The sequence below is a fragment of the Vicugna pacos genome, chromosome 7, assembly GCF_048564905.1.
Source record: "Vicugna pacos chromosome 7, VicPac4, whole genome shotgun sequence".
NCBI classification, from domain to species: domain Eukaryota; kingdom Metazoa; phylum Chordata; class Mammalia; order Artiodactyla; family Camelidae; genus Vicugna; species Vicugna pacos.
In genome coordinates this window covers 63,336-77,467 of record NC_132993.1, presented here as the reverse complement: position 1 = coordinate 77,467, position 14,132 = coordinate 63,336, and positions in this window count along the sequence as shown.

Here is a 14,132-nt window from a genome sequence, read left to right as displayed (position 1 = left end):
ACTTATAACTAAGTATATTGTAGGAAGGTCTATTAGAAGCTTTTGAAGACACAGAAACTCCTGGAGAGACTCAGAGCCACCTGACCCTGAGGGATGGGCTGTTTGCAGCTTTCTTCTGGGCCCTCGGCTCCCTCTAAGTTCTCATAATGGGTCAGTCAGGAGGAGTGGAGACAGGTGGAGGTCAAATCCCCAGGCTTCTGAGGGGACTGTGGTTAACAGTCGCGGTCACAGAATCCTCATTCCTCATTCCAGGGGAAAGATGCCCCAAGTCAACCTGACATTGGCCAGTTTTAAAAGCAGCTGCAAACAACCCAGAGGCCAGGATGCAGATGACCCAGAGGCCCATGTGGTGACCTCCTCCTCCTCTGTTCCAGCAGGATGATGTCAGTGGACGCTGCCCGAGGGAAACGTGCCAAGGAGTTCAAACTTCCCACTGCAAGCCGTTTCCGAGGTGAACAGGCTCTTGAACCTTGAACTACAAGGGTGGTTGTGAGCATTGAAAACTGCACTGGAGAGGGTGGTGAGAGGGTCCCGGTGACCCTGAGGGGCTTGTAATGGGCTCCTTAGAGAAAACAGCAATTCTAAAAATTCTTCAGGGTTAAGCCAGAAGAGCCAGTGACAGCCTGACCCACAGCTGCCAGGCACTGGGGCCACACTGCCTTTGAATTTGGTCCCTAAATGTGATTTGTTTGACCAACCAAAATGTTCCCCAAACTTGCTGGTGTCCAGAAATAGAGGAATGTCCACCTAGACAAAACACCAAATAGACAAACTGGTAGATGTCGGGGAACTTTGTTTACTCCTGGAATTTCTACTGGACTGGGATGGAGAGAATGAGGGGCTTTGTTTCCGTGGAGTTTGAGCCTCAGCTGGGTTCAGGTCCTGGGTGACACGTGAGAGCCATGGAAGCCACGTCCAGGAAAGTGCCCTGCGCCTCCATCCACGCAGCACAGCGTCTGAGCTACGTGTCTGTTTAGCATCAGACGTTCGGGGGAGGCGGCCATCTTACTCATCTTGGTGTTCCTAGTCCAGCGCTTGGCACATTCTCAAACTTGGTAAATATTTGAGTTCATTAATCACAGGATGACTAAAGGGTCAGGTGGCTGCCACACTTGAATGCTAATTACGTACGTGCTTGAGGCCTTTCTCAGTCTTCTTTTTGAGTTATTGTGTGAGGAAGGTTTATCCGGACCCCCTTGATCCTACAGATTTCTGGTTGGCTTTTGAGAAGAGGTGACCACCTCTCGTAAGCAACCCAAATTCAGCCTGGTCCTGTCTTTTCGGGCTGTGACAGTGAGTGCTTTGCAGACTGTGACCTCATTTGGAAAGATGCTAATTTTAGAAATAAATCTATTTCTTCAGAAATTGAGCTTTGGCCTTGAAGGCTATTTTGGCGCAAATCTCTCTTGCTGAGGCACTAGACCTCTGGGCTTTGGTGACTCAGTAATGAGCCATGAGATGCTGGGACAGATCTGCACTCAGATGTGAAGAGTGTCCCTCTAACAGGGAAAAACAAGGGAAGAAGAAGCTCATTCTGACTCTTGAGCTTGGACCTCTCCACACTTCAGCTTTTAGCACTGTCCTCGCCAGACCCTTGGCCTGAGGCACGAGAAGTTCCTAAACAAGTCTGGAATGGAGACAGGCCTTTTCTCACAGGTCCTGCCATGTTGACCACCAGCCTCTGCCCCAGGTGATATCAGTGTGGCCACTGTTAAGACTTTACAGGGCATTGACAGTGGACTTGGGGTTCTCCCAGAGTCACCCCATTGAGCTAGCTGAGCCCAGAGCTGACTTGGGCAAAAGGTAAAGCCATCTTCAATGTTTTCTCTTCACTTTCAATTTCTCTGAATAATTATTAATAAAATCATGCCCCCTTATATTTTTGCAAGCTTTATAATTTACATAAGTTATACATTGCCACATATGTTACACATCAATATTTTGAAAATATTAAACTGGTAGTATTTTTTAAAAAACTCTCTTCTGCAAAGATCATGTCCTCCAGATGTCATTCTGTTTTCATGGAATCAGTGGAGGGAGGTGGGCAAGTGCCCCTTTTGAGGGAGGGAGGAGACAGGACAGGGAAATGCCTGTTGGCATGAAGAGGAAGCGAGCAGAGCCCCTGGGCTGGAGCACGGGAGGAGGAGGACAGGCAGGTGAGTATTTTCCCCTGAAGATCAGGACTAAGGCAATGATGCCGACTCTTACCACTTCCATGCATTATTGTACCAGCGGTCTCTCCAGGGCATTAATGGGGGAAAGACTTAACCCATACAGACTAAAAACAAATTAGTAACATGGTTTGTTTTCACAGACAACATATATAGTATATCTGAAAGAATCTATTTTGAAAGTTGCTAGAATTAAAAAGTAAGTTTAGAAATGTCTTAGGGTGCAAGGTCAATATTCTATACTCTTATAATGGCCTATAATGAAAAAGACTATGAAAAGGAATATGTGTATGTATAAATGAATCACTGCGCTGTGCACCAGAAATTAATACAACATTGTAGATTGACTCTAATTCAATAAAAAAATCAATTTTATTTCTACACACTGGCAATAAACAATTGGAGATTTAAATAAAAATAAGAACATCATTTGTAACAGCATCATAAAGGGTAAGGTACTCAAGGGCAGGTTTAGCAAAGTATTGCAATATCCACACTCTGAAAACAGCAGGCATCACTGAGAGAACTCAAAGAAGACTTAAACAGAGAGAGATAGTGTGTTAATTCATAGGAAGTCTTATTGTTAAAAATGTCAGCTGTCTTCAAAGTGATCTAAAGATTAAACAAAACTCCAATCAAAATTCCAAATTTTCATACAAATTTGTAAGCTGATTATAAAATTTCACGCTAATTTAAAAGATGTAGAACAGCCCAGACAATTTTGATAGAGTTCAAACTTAGGGAATTTAAGGTATGGGATATAAGAATGTGTGATGAAGCTGCACTAATCACTCAGTGCGATGTTTGTGTAAGGGCAGCTGTATAGGCCAGTGGAACTAAACGGAGTCCAGAGATAAATCTATATGATCTATTTTTGACAAAAGAGCTAAGGTAACTTTATACAGAAAATATCATCTTCTTGCCATGTGTTACTGGAAATATTGGATATCTAACTGGATAAAAAAAATTTGCTCTTATTTCACACCATATACCAAAAAAATTAACTGGAAATGCATCGTAGACATACATGTTAACTTAAAACAATAAAACGTCTGTTAGAAAATGTAGGAGTAGATCTTTGTGACCTTGGGTTGGCAAAGATAAAGTAGATATGATACCAAAAGCACAAATCAGGATAAGAACAACTGATAATTGGGCTTTTTTGAAGACCAAAATGCTTTACTATTCCAAAGATATTCTTTTGAAAAACTGAAAAGGCAAGGTTCAGATAGGGAGAAAAACATTATGTGCTAAAGCACTTGTATCCAGACTGTATAAAGAAATCTCAAAAGCCAGTAATAAGAAGACATACAATCTGATTTAAAATACTGGTAAAAGATTTGAACAGACACTTCACAATAAAAAGATGTTTGCACGAGAAAAATGAAGATGAAAATGAAAATCCTAGAGAGGTCCGATTACCTAAGGACTAGAATATCTAAAATGAGAAAGGCTGAGAAAACCGAGCACAGAGAAGGGTGTGAAGAGTGGAGACTCTCAGGGTGTGCTGACGGGGATGCAAGATGGCACAGCCACTTTGCAAAACATCGAGGAATTTCTCACAAAATTGAGCGTGCACTTACCATTTAACCCAGCAATCCCACTCCCAGGTTTTCACAAAGACTTGTATACAAATTTCATAGCAGCTTTCTTCGTAATTGGCAAACCTGGAAACAGATAAATGCCCTTCAGTTGGTAAAGAAGACAGGTTGTGGTGTACGATTTAGGACGGGGCAATAAGAGAGAATGAACCACTAGAAAACAACAGTGTGAATGCATCTGAAAAGTGTTACATCACATGAGTGAGACAAGAACAGATGCAGAGATGACCCGCGAGTGATTCCAGGCACATGGGTCCTAGGAAAGGCAAAACTGTGGCAGAGAGCAGCTCTGCAGTCTCCTGGGGGAAGGGGCTGGTGTTAAGCCAAGGAAAAGTTTGGGAGGTGATGGAAGAGTGCTCTATCTTGATTGTGCTAGTGTCTACTTGATTGTATACATTTCTCAAAACATTGAATTTCATGCTTAAAATGAGTGAATTTTATTGCATGTAAATGATACAACAATGTAACAGATTATAAAAGGAAGAATGTATACTCCTTGTAGGAAACAGGAGTATGTATTTGCATCTCACAAATGAAAATAAACTGATAAAACATTTCTAATGATTTGATGCATAGTCTTTCAGATAGTTTTCTATTAATATATACTGACTATATTGTTTTATAAACTTTTTCGTATGATTAAACATTGTGAACATCTTTCCATGTCAATAAATGCATTCTATATTGTCTTTTTAAAGTTCAGTTTATTTAGAAGAAATTATTTAACACATCACACATGGCTAACTATTCAAGTTAACTTTTCACTTTTCAGTGTTGCAAACCATGATATAGTTTCAAATATTCTAATGTTAGTGCAATAATTTTGAGCAGAATTGGCTTACATCTTCATGAGCTTGATAGGGGCTACAAAAAGTTTTCAGAGGAAAGGGAGGCCCTGCTTGGGTCATGGGATGACTCATGCATTTCAAAGTGACCCCAATGAGATAACAAAGAGCTAAGACTGTCAATGGAAAATACATTTTTAGTTGATGAAGATTTTGTCTATTTCCACGGTCACCAGGTGGAAGCAACCTCTTTAGCCCATGCTTGTGAAGGCAGACCTGGCAGAGTCCTCCCTCCTCGCTGACACCTGAACATACCCAGGCCCTGCGTGGGGCTGAGAGACCCAGGCTCAGTTCCACCCTGGCTGCACGCTGTGAGGAGGGGCCTGACGCTCTGCAGTGAGGCTGAGGTGAGTCTGAGTTTTACTCCTGTCACTAGAAAGTGACAACCCCCGGAATTTTCTGTTTGACGTCACAAAGGACGTTCGTGTCCATTGAGTCACCTAGCACTTACTACAGCCAACCCATGAGAAATGAGGAAAATGAGGCAGAAAGTGGCTGACGAGCTCATGAGTGACTGAGCTGGGCAAGAACTGTGGACTTCACAGTCCTCATCGCCAGAGGTGACCACTGCCTTGTGTTGAGAGAATTCGCCACTTTCTCTCTGGGGTGATAGTTATGTGAATCTACACGGCTGATAGCATGACTCAGAGTTGTACACGCACTGTACCACTGTCCAGTTTTCTGGTTTTTGTATTTGCTATAGTGCACAGGACCTCTCTCTTATCTTTGCTGCTTCTTATGAATCCAGTTATTTCAAAAAATTTTCAATCAATAACAAGTCGAGAACATTTAGAAACAAGAATAAATTAAAAACATTTAAAAATGTCCAGCTGCTCCATACCCAGTTCAGGTCTCTGAAAACTCCACTCACAGATCTTAGTTTCAATGAAATTTGTTAAAACTTAAAGCAGTTCTATTCAAGTAAAAACACATACCGATCACCATTTTGTTTCAAGAAGGTCAGCTTATTCCAAAGACAATTCCAGGTGTTCGTGTCTGCATTTTATTCCAGTTTTAGTTCAGTGAGTTTGTGCAAGTCTGGAATGAGCAGCGGACATCGTGTCATCTGTCCTCATGAAAACCCCAGAGGTGGATGACACCCTTCCCACCAGACTGAAGACTATGCATTTAAGAAAAAATCTCTGCACCATTCTATTTTCTACACAAATCTGGGATGGTATTCTAGTGATTTCAATCTGATTTTATTCAAAGCACATATTGTCTCTTAGGGAACCAATTCAGATATTTCAGTACTGGTGGCTCAGACAAACAAAGGATTTGTTTTGGTTTTGCATCATCCTGAAGCCTCAGCGTGCTGCATTATGTAGCAAACAACAACTCAGTCATCAGTAGGGAGCTGTTCTTTCTTCCCAAGGGAAGGGTCAGTTTTGAGCTTGCCTTCAAGTAGATAAGTAGACAAGCAGAGAAGATGGCTTTAGATCATTTTGTTCAACAAATTCCAGGAAACATGGACTTTCCTGCTGCCAGACAGATATAAATTGGAAAGTTGTACATAATCCTATAATTCAGTCAACTTCTCAGAGAATAGAAATGGAAAACTTTTGGGAAGCCAACCCAAAGATTCTGAGATGCTAGCTGCTGGATCCCAAATCCTTGGCTGTTCTTTGTTCCTGTCATGTAAGAGAAAGTTGTCGTCCCAGGCAAATGGGGTTCCCACAGAGCTTCAGCCAGCTTTGCCTGGGAGGACTTGAGACAAGAGTCTGCTTTCCCCCAAGAGATTCAGTATCTGCTCATGTCTTGTGTTTGCTCTGTAAAAAACAAAAACAAAAACAAAAGGATTTTTACATCTTGCATATTTATGGATTATCTAGACAGCAAATCTGAAAGAAACCTAGAGTGGGTGGCTTGATACATAGTCTACATTTACTTATTAAAAATAAAAAGGAAAAGCCAGCTAATGTTTACAACACAGAAGAACCATGAAAAAGGCTTTTAAATTGTTCAGTTTACAAATGTCTTTATTGTAGTCTTTTCCTTTGATAAGAGGAATTGGCACTTAAATGTTAGCTGAGCCTCACTTCTGATATAAAAACCATGATTTGGGCAATTCAGATTGTATTTTTGCTTACCAAAATCAGAATTTTACTTAAACAAATGAGTGGGTTTGTCAATAAAATGTACAATCAAACATGACTGGTTTTCTAGCCTTAGCTCACTGCTATAGACACTCATTTTTAATGGCAGGTTAGGCTTCTCATCGCACAAACAATGAGAAGAAAGCATTCCAGGAAAGCTGTAAAGGAATTACAGCTCGGTGTGGACTCTCTCTTTTGTGAACACAACTTCAGTGACACATTTGAACACAGTAGACCAGCACAACATTCCCTCTGTGGGTTTGAAGCACATGATTCAGAGACGCCAAATGTAACTCAGAGCAGAAATGAAACAGGATCTGCTCTGGAGAAACAATGGTTCTCCTGAGATAATCTTTAACTCTGCAGAGAGAGCCAAGTTGGATGAAAGGTTGTCTTTCTGGGCCGTCTATGGAAAGTTAAGTGAAACTCCATCAGCCTGATTTGAGAAATCCTGGTTCCATTCTGTGAAGAGCGCCATTACTTAAAAGCTATAGAATGTTTTCATCTTCAAAAATATCAGCTCCATTTCTGCTTGAATAGAATGAACAAAATTCCCAAGGGTCTTTGGACTCAGTGTTTGTGACTCGGCACCAGTGAGCTCGGGTGATGAATGGATTGCCTGACCTTGAAAATATCCTAAGGCATAATAGTGGCAGGACTACAGAAAACTTTTCCAAGTAAATCGACTTGAACTTCATTGACCACATTTAACTTATATTCTCTCCCTGTCTTCTTGGTTAGAAGATTGAATCCTCATGGGATATTTGTTTGTGTTTCATCTTTCCATGCCACCCTTGCCATAATGACTGTGATTTATGAAGGTGCTACATGGTGGGTAATAGTACACGGGTTTGGTGAAATGTGTAAACTGTGTTTAGACTTGGATGATGAAAGAATGTGTGTAATCTATCATCCATGCACATGTGTTTTGTCTACACAAATATAAATCTTTATTACCAGCTATTTTGGTAGATTCTCCTTTCTTTTAAAAAATTAAAGAATACACACAAAAGTGAATTGAAGTATTCCAGTTCCGATAACGCACCCTTCTTATTACCAAACGTGTTAAGCTCCACCCAGCTGAGCTCTCTCTTACCCTCGCTGTGGCCTCAGGACATGTTTTGGCTCCAGCTCTGTCTCTTCCTACGATTCCTGGGCTCCTGTGTGATTTGCCATCCATTTCTTCTCCTTCAGCTCTATATCTGGTTTGTTTTTTTAAATCTTTTCCACTTTCCAAATTTCCATTCGCAAAATATGGACACACAATGTTCTCAATCTGCTAATTTCTTGTGACTCACATGGAACCTCTTATCCTAGGAAATGGAGCCTCCATCTTATTGCTTGGTCTTTTTAAGAAATCAGACTATTTTTCCCTAAATATTTTAAACTACCCAACATAACACAACAGTTCTAAATAGGATTAGTAGCCTCTTTGTAATGAATGATATTATTTGCAGATTTTGACCTCCAAGTTTTCTTTGTCCCACTCTTATCACTGAGGGTAACCTCACCTCACTCCCATACGATTGAAATGACTCTTGTCAACATCATCACTGACCTCAGTTTGCCAAATCCACTAATCACTCCTCTGTCCATGGCTGTTATTCAGCCTCTCAGCAGGATTCAGCACAGTTGGTCACTCTGTCCCTTTTTGGTTTTTCCTCATCTAAAGCACTTTCTTCTCGATGTCATACACAGCCCTCTGGGTTTCCTCTGGCCTCAGTGGCTGCACCTTCTCAGTATCCTTTTCTAGACCCTTCTCCTCCGCAAGACATGAAGCTTAGTGAGCACCAGAGGTATGTCACTGGCCTCTGTCTCCCCTCTCTGCATGGTCTCTCCAGGAATTTCCATATGATGGGGTGGTGTTAGGTGGCGGTATTGACCATCTTTGTGCCTCCACCAAGCTCTAGACCCTGTACCTGGCATGACCACCGGCTGCCTAGTAGATATGAAAGTGCGGCCTGTCCTAGAGAGAACGCTCAGCTCCTCCACAACCTGCTCCGCTTTCTGTTTTACCTACAGGTCTTGGTACTACCATCCTCTAAGTTGTTTAAGCTAAAAGATGGGAATTTTCCTTGATTCTTCCTCCTATCCTACCCCACATCCCCAGTCTGTCTGCAGATTCTAGCATCTCTACCTGCAGACATGCCCCTAGTCCTTCCAGTCCTCTCATTCCCACCACTACCCCTGGGCTACACACCCCCGTCTCACTTTAATGACTCAGTGTCTTCAAACTGTTCTTCTGAGGCCTACATTTGCTACTTGTATCCTGTTTTCTACAATATAAAGTGAGTTTTTGAAAGCACAACATAGATGTCTGAACAACTTGATTTTTTTGTTGGTTCTATAACCTAAAGCTGTCCACTTCTCTTCAATTAAAACACCATGAGTGACCCACCATTGCCTGACCACAGATTTCTGTGCTTTCCTTCTTTCTCTTTACATTTTGGCCACTTTGCTTCTTAAGTTTGGTACCACCACCTGGTCTCTGCCATTCTGGAACCCTGTAGTCCCAAATGATACAGGAAAATCCAACTCCATAGCTGCATCTCCTACTGTCAACCCCAGATCTCACTAGTCATCTCACACTACCTAATGATGCCAGCATCCCTTCATCAGAAGACTTGTTAGCCTTCTTGAAGGGAATACTCTCCAGGGACCCTCAAGGAGTATATTGGTGTCACATGATAAATCCACCTTAGTGTTCCCACCTCTCGAAAACCCCAACCTCCTTAGCAGAGCCATCCTGCCATCCATTCACATCCTGTGAGGAGGACACCCTGTGTCCTGTGAGCTACCCCAGAAGCCCTTGAGAACCAGTGTCAGGTGTTCTCAGCTGTGTTGCTGATTCCTAAGCCTACCACTCCTTTTTTCAAGCCTTTCAGGCAGTTAACAAAGGCCAGCAAAGTCCATGATCACTATAACTGTTTTAATAACACTTATATTGAGAAAAACAAAGAGTGAGTTACAAGGGAACCCCCATAAGGCTCTCAGCTGATTTCTCTACACAAACACTACAGGCCAGAATGGGGTGGTGAGATATATTCAAAGTCCTGAATGAAAAAAAGATGCAGCCTAGGATACTCTATCCAGCAAGGCTATCCTTTAGAACAGAAGGAGAAATAAAGAACTTCATAGACAAGCAAAAACTAAAAGAGTTTAGCAACACTAAACCCATGCTGAAAGAAATACTGACAGGTCTACTCTAAATAGAGAAGAAGCAGGATGCTACAAAAATGAGAAACTCGCAATTGGAAAGGAGATAACTGCCATGAATTACAAAAAGAATAAGCACAAAATTGTAAAAGAAGACATTTAAATCATTAAGAGTGGGAGAGGGAAGCAGGGAAAGCCATTGTGGAAAACAGTGTGGAGATTCCTCGGAAGACTAGGAATAGACTTACCATGTGACCCAGGAGTCCCGCTCCTGGGCATGTGTCCAGAGGGAACCCTGCTTCGGAGTGACACTTGCACCCCAATGTTCATAGCAGCACTATTTACAATAGCCAGGACATGGAAACAGCCTAGATGTCCTTCAACAGATGACTGGATAAAGAAGATGTAGTGTATTTATACGACGGAATACTATTCAGCTACAAAAACCGACAACATAACGCCATTTGCAGCAACATGGATGTTCCTAGAGAGTGTCATTCTAGGTGAAGTAGGCCAGAAGGAGAAAAAAATACCACATGAGATCACTCATATGAGGAATCTAAAAAACAAAACAAAACAAAACATAAATACGAAACAGAAACAGAATCATTGTCATAGAATACAAACTTGTGGTTGCCAAGGGGACAGCGGGTGGGAAGGGACAGACTGGGATTTTACAATGCAGAAGAGATAAACAAGATTATACTGTATCGCACAGGGAAATATATACAAGATCTTGTGGTAGCTCATAGCAGAAAAAAAATGTGACAATGAGTATATATATGTTCATGTATAATTGAAAAAGTGTGCTGTACACCGGAATTTGACACAACATTGTAAAATGACTATTACTCAATCAAAAATGTAAAAAAAACCAAAACACTTATATTGTTCCGAAATCATTCAAGTGCCAGAACCCAATGAGTTATGAGTTCCAACTACTTCCACTCCAGTTACCAGGTAGGGGTCTTAGTAATGACACCAGTGCTTGGCACCTACTAGCAGTGGGGTCCTCAAAGCTGTCAGACCTGGCTCCAGCATCTCCTACGATGGGCCTGTTTTAGTCTGGGCTCTCTCAGAGCAGAACCCAAGGCAAAAATTTACATGCATATTATTTACCTCAGAAGTGACTCAGGAGCAGAAATGAAGGACCAAGGAAAGTGAAGTGGGAAAGCAAGGGAAGGCAAGACAAGAAGGCATCATCCACTGGTCACCAGCACCTTCTGCAGAGCATATAAAATGCTTTTCAGAATTACCTGCTAAAGGCGTGAAGGCAGGAAGCCCTGGCTCCCGGCCTCCCCCCTCTCCACTGCAGTCCCAGTTGGCATGAAGGCAGAGCAGGCCATAGAGAAGCCCCCCCAGGTGGAAAGCGCAGCTCAGGCTTGAGGTAAAGCACAGTCATCACCAGGTGGGCAGCGACATGGAGATGGCCAGTGCTCTAAGGTGAGGCTGGGGGTGTGAGGTCTGCAGGAGAACAGCCAGGTGTGGGCCAAGTAGGAGAGGAGGGGTTGGCGGCCCTTCTCACTACCCGCCTGAGATGACCACTTGAATTCCCTGGCCCTCCCTCATCTGTAAATTGTGAAACTTGTACTAGATTTGTGGCTCTAAAACCTATCTTCAGAATAGAATTACACTGGGAATTCCTAAAGTCACAAGTATCTGTGTGCCAGAGATTCTGATTCAGTGGATCCTGGCTACAGTCCAAGAAACCATGTTTCATCAGCCTCCTAGGTGGTCCTGATGTAGGGAGTTTGTGCACCGCTTCTGGAGTTCCTTTTCATTCTGTGACTTGGTGGATCATTTAGCCCTTGAATAAATGATGTTGGAATTTCAGGATAAATTATCGCATGCCATTACTTACAGACTTTGCAGTGTGCTCATGCAGATAAGATGTACACACAAGACTCAGAACACTTGTGACAGAAGACAGTATCCAACCAGATACTGCAGGTCACACAGCTCTCACGTGTAGAGGCGGTTTTTGGTAGTAATCAAACCGTTCTTCTCTTCCCTCTTATTTTTACTCCCTTTAATAAAAGCTTATTAAACGCTTCCTACCTAATAGGCATGCATTGTCTGTTTGATATTGATCTGGTACCAGGAGGAGTGAAAAGATGAATCAGGCATGTTCCTCATCTGAAAGGACCGTAAAACAGTTGTGGACGAGTGAAGACTTAAGGCAGAAAGAGAGTCCCCGGGGAGGTACGAAGCCCGCAGATTCGCAGAGAAGGAAGTGATCACTTTCTGCCAAGTAAAGAATGCAAGACTTTCTGGTGTGTATAGTCTATTAATTTCTCCAGCTGTGTTCAACAGCCGAGATCAGAATAGGAGAAGCAGAATCTCGGGAAGAGGGACCTGGAAGTAAGGCAAGACAGTGACAGGTTCTTGGGGTCCCCTGGGAGAGCCCTGTTGCACTGAGTTGGAGGCCAGAGAAGCTGCACGGAGGGGAAGGGTGGGGGAGCGCTCTGGAGAGGAGAGTAAGCGGAGCTTCATGACGTGGGGAAACATGCACAGGTTTAAGGGACCCTGACGACAGACTTCAGCGAAGTTGTGAGTGTACACGAGGAACTCAGTTTGTAAGCTGGTACGAAAGGCATCTTCAAATAGTGGGCATGTTGCCGTCTACAGATGAGGGGCAGGGGCACTCCTACTGATGTGGCTCCAGCCGGTGTGACTGGAGGAGGAATGCCTGCTTGGTCAACCAGCGCCTTCAGCATTCTATCTTGTGACACAATTAAAGCCAGGTTTTGAGTTTGGAAGTCAAGAGCATCCTCCCATACTTACTAAGATTTAGTGGTTTTTAATTTCCAGGGGCAGAAACACTGAGTCTAGCTCATTCATGTGCCCAGCTTGACTAAAGTTCTCAGTGGCCTGGCCTCACCACTTCTCCACCCCCGGGCTCCCAGGGCACTGCCACCATGATCGCTCTGCCTCAGAGACCTTCAGCCCAGTGGGCCTGCCCATCAGCCTAGAGCTCAGGGTTGAATGTGGCTCCTGAGGGTCCCTCTTTACCCACAGCCCCGCACATACCTCCCCTCCAGACAGCTGTCCTTTGGGTGGGCAGTGCAGACTCTGTGGCTTCTATGTCAAAGTACCCAAATCCGTTCGGCGAGCCCGAGGGACCCAAAAAGTTTCTGTTAATCAGCTGGTGACCAGCAGTCTTGACACGGACAAACAGCAGAGGATGGCTGGGCTGCTCTGGGGGCCAGGCCACTCTGGGAACAGAGACCAGACACTCTGTCCACCTGCAGTCCACCAGACTCCTGCTCACTGCATCACTGCAGTCTAGCTGCCCTCACACTGTCGCTCCTCCTCCTGAATCATCGGTTTCCTTGGGAAAATAACTAGACTCATAAGAAGGAGGAAAGAAAAGAAAACAGGATGAAAGAAGAGATGAGCCAAAGCAAGCAAAGTGCTTCCAGCAGGGAAAGGAAAGTAAGACTTGTTAGTGGCCCTCTGCAATATGATTATCTTTTACGCCCTTTTTTCTGTTTTGCTGGCATTTCTGATGTAAACACTTGGTACACATGAGGATGGTTTCTAAAAGATTTTCAGAGTTCTGTAGCTTCCTGTGGGGGATACTGTAAGTATAACCCTGCCTGCAGGCGAGAGACATTATTACACAAAGTCTCCAGCTTTCAGTGCCTCTGAAAATAGATGCTGAGAAAAGCTTCTGAAGGCTTCTTCTCAGGAACAGAAGAAATGTTGAAATCACTATGCGATCATACAAAAAATAGTCTGCCATGTGACCCAAGTTAACAGAATTTGCTGTGTTTATTTTGTTTTTAAGGCGTAACCAGCACAAATGCACTCTGTTCTAATGGCTTAGTGCTGCTATATATGAAAGGTCTAAACAGGAGTTGTGGAAACATTGTGTTTCCACTTGATTCCAACAAAGAAAGAGTTCCAAATATGAAAATAGGCTAAATAAAAAATGAGATTGGCCTCTTCTTGAAAAAAAAAAAAAAGATGAGTATGCCTGTGAATTTAAAAATTAGCCCCTCTAAAATAAATTATTAAACACCCTCATATTTATCATATCTGCTGCATAAGAAAGTTAGAATTAAGTTTAACTCCTGTAACTCACAAACTTGACATAAAGGAAAGGCATTAATAAGAGAAACAGAATCACGCGAAGCGCCTCCAGTGAGCTTGAAGGTTGCAGGTGCGGCCCGTGCTGAGGCTGTTTTGTCTAAGCAATCTCTCAGGTCCTCTTCCTCCGAACGCCCTGTGTGGGGGGAGCTCTAACGCTGTGTCCCCTCC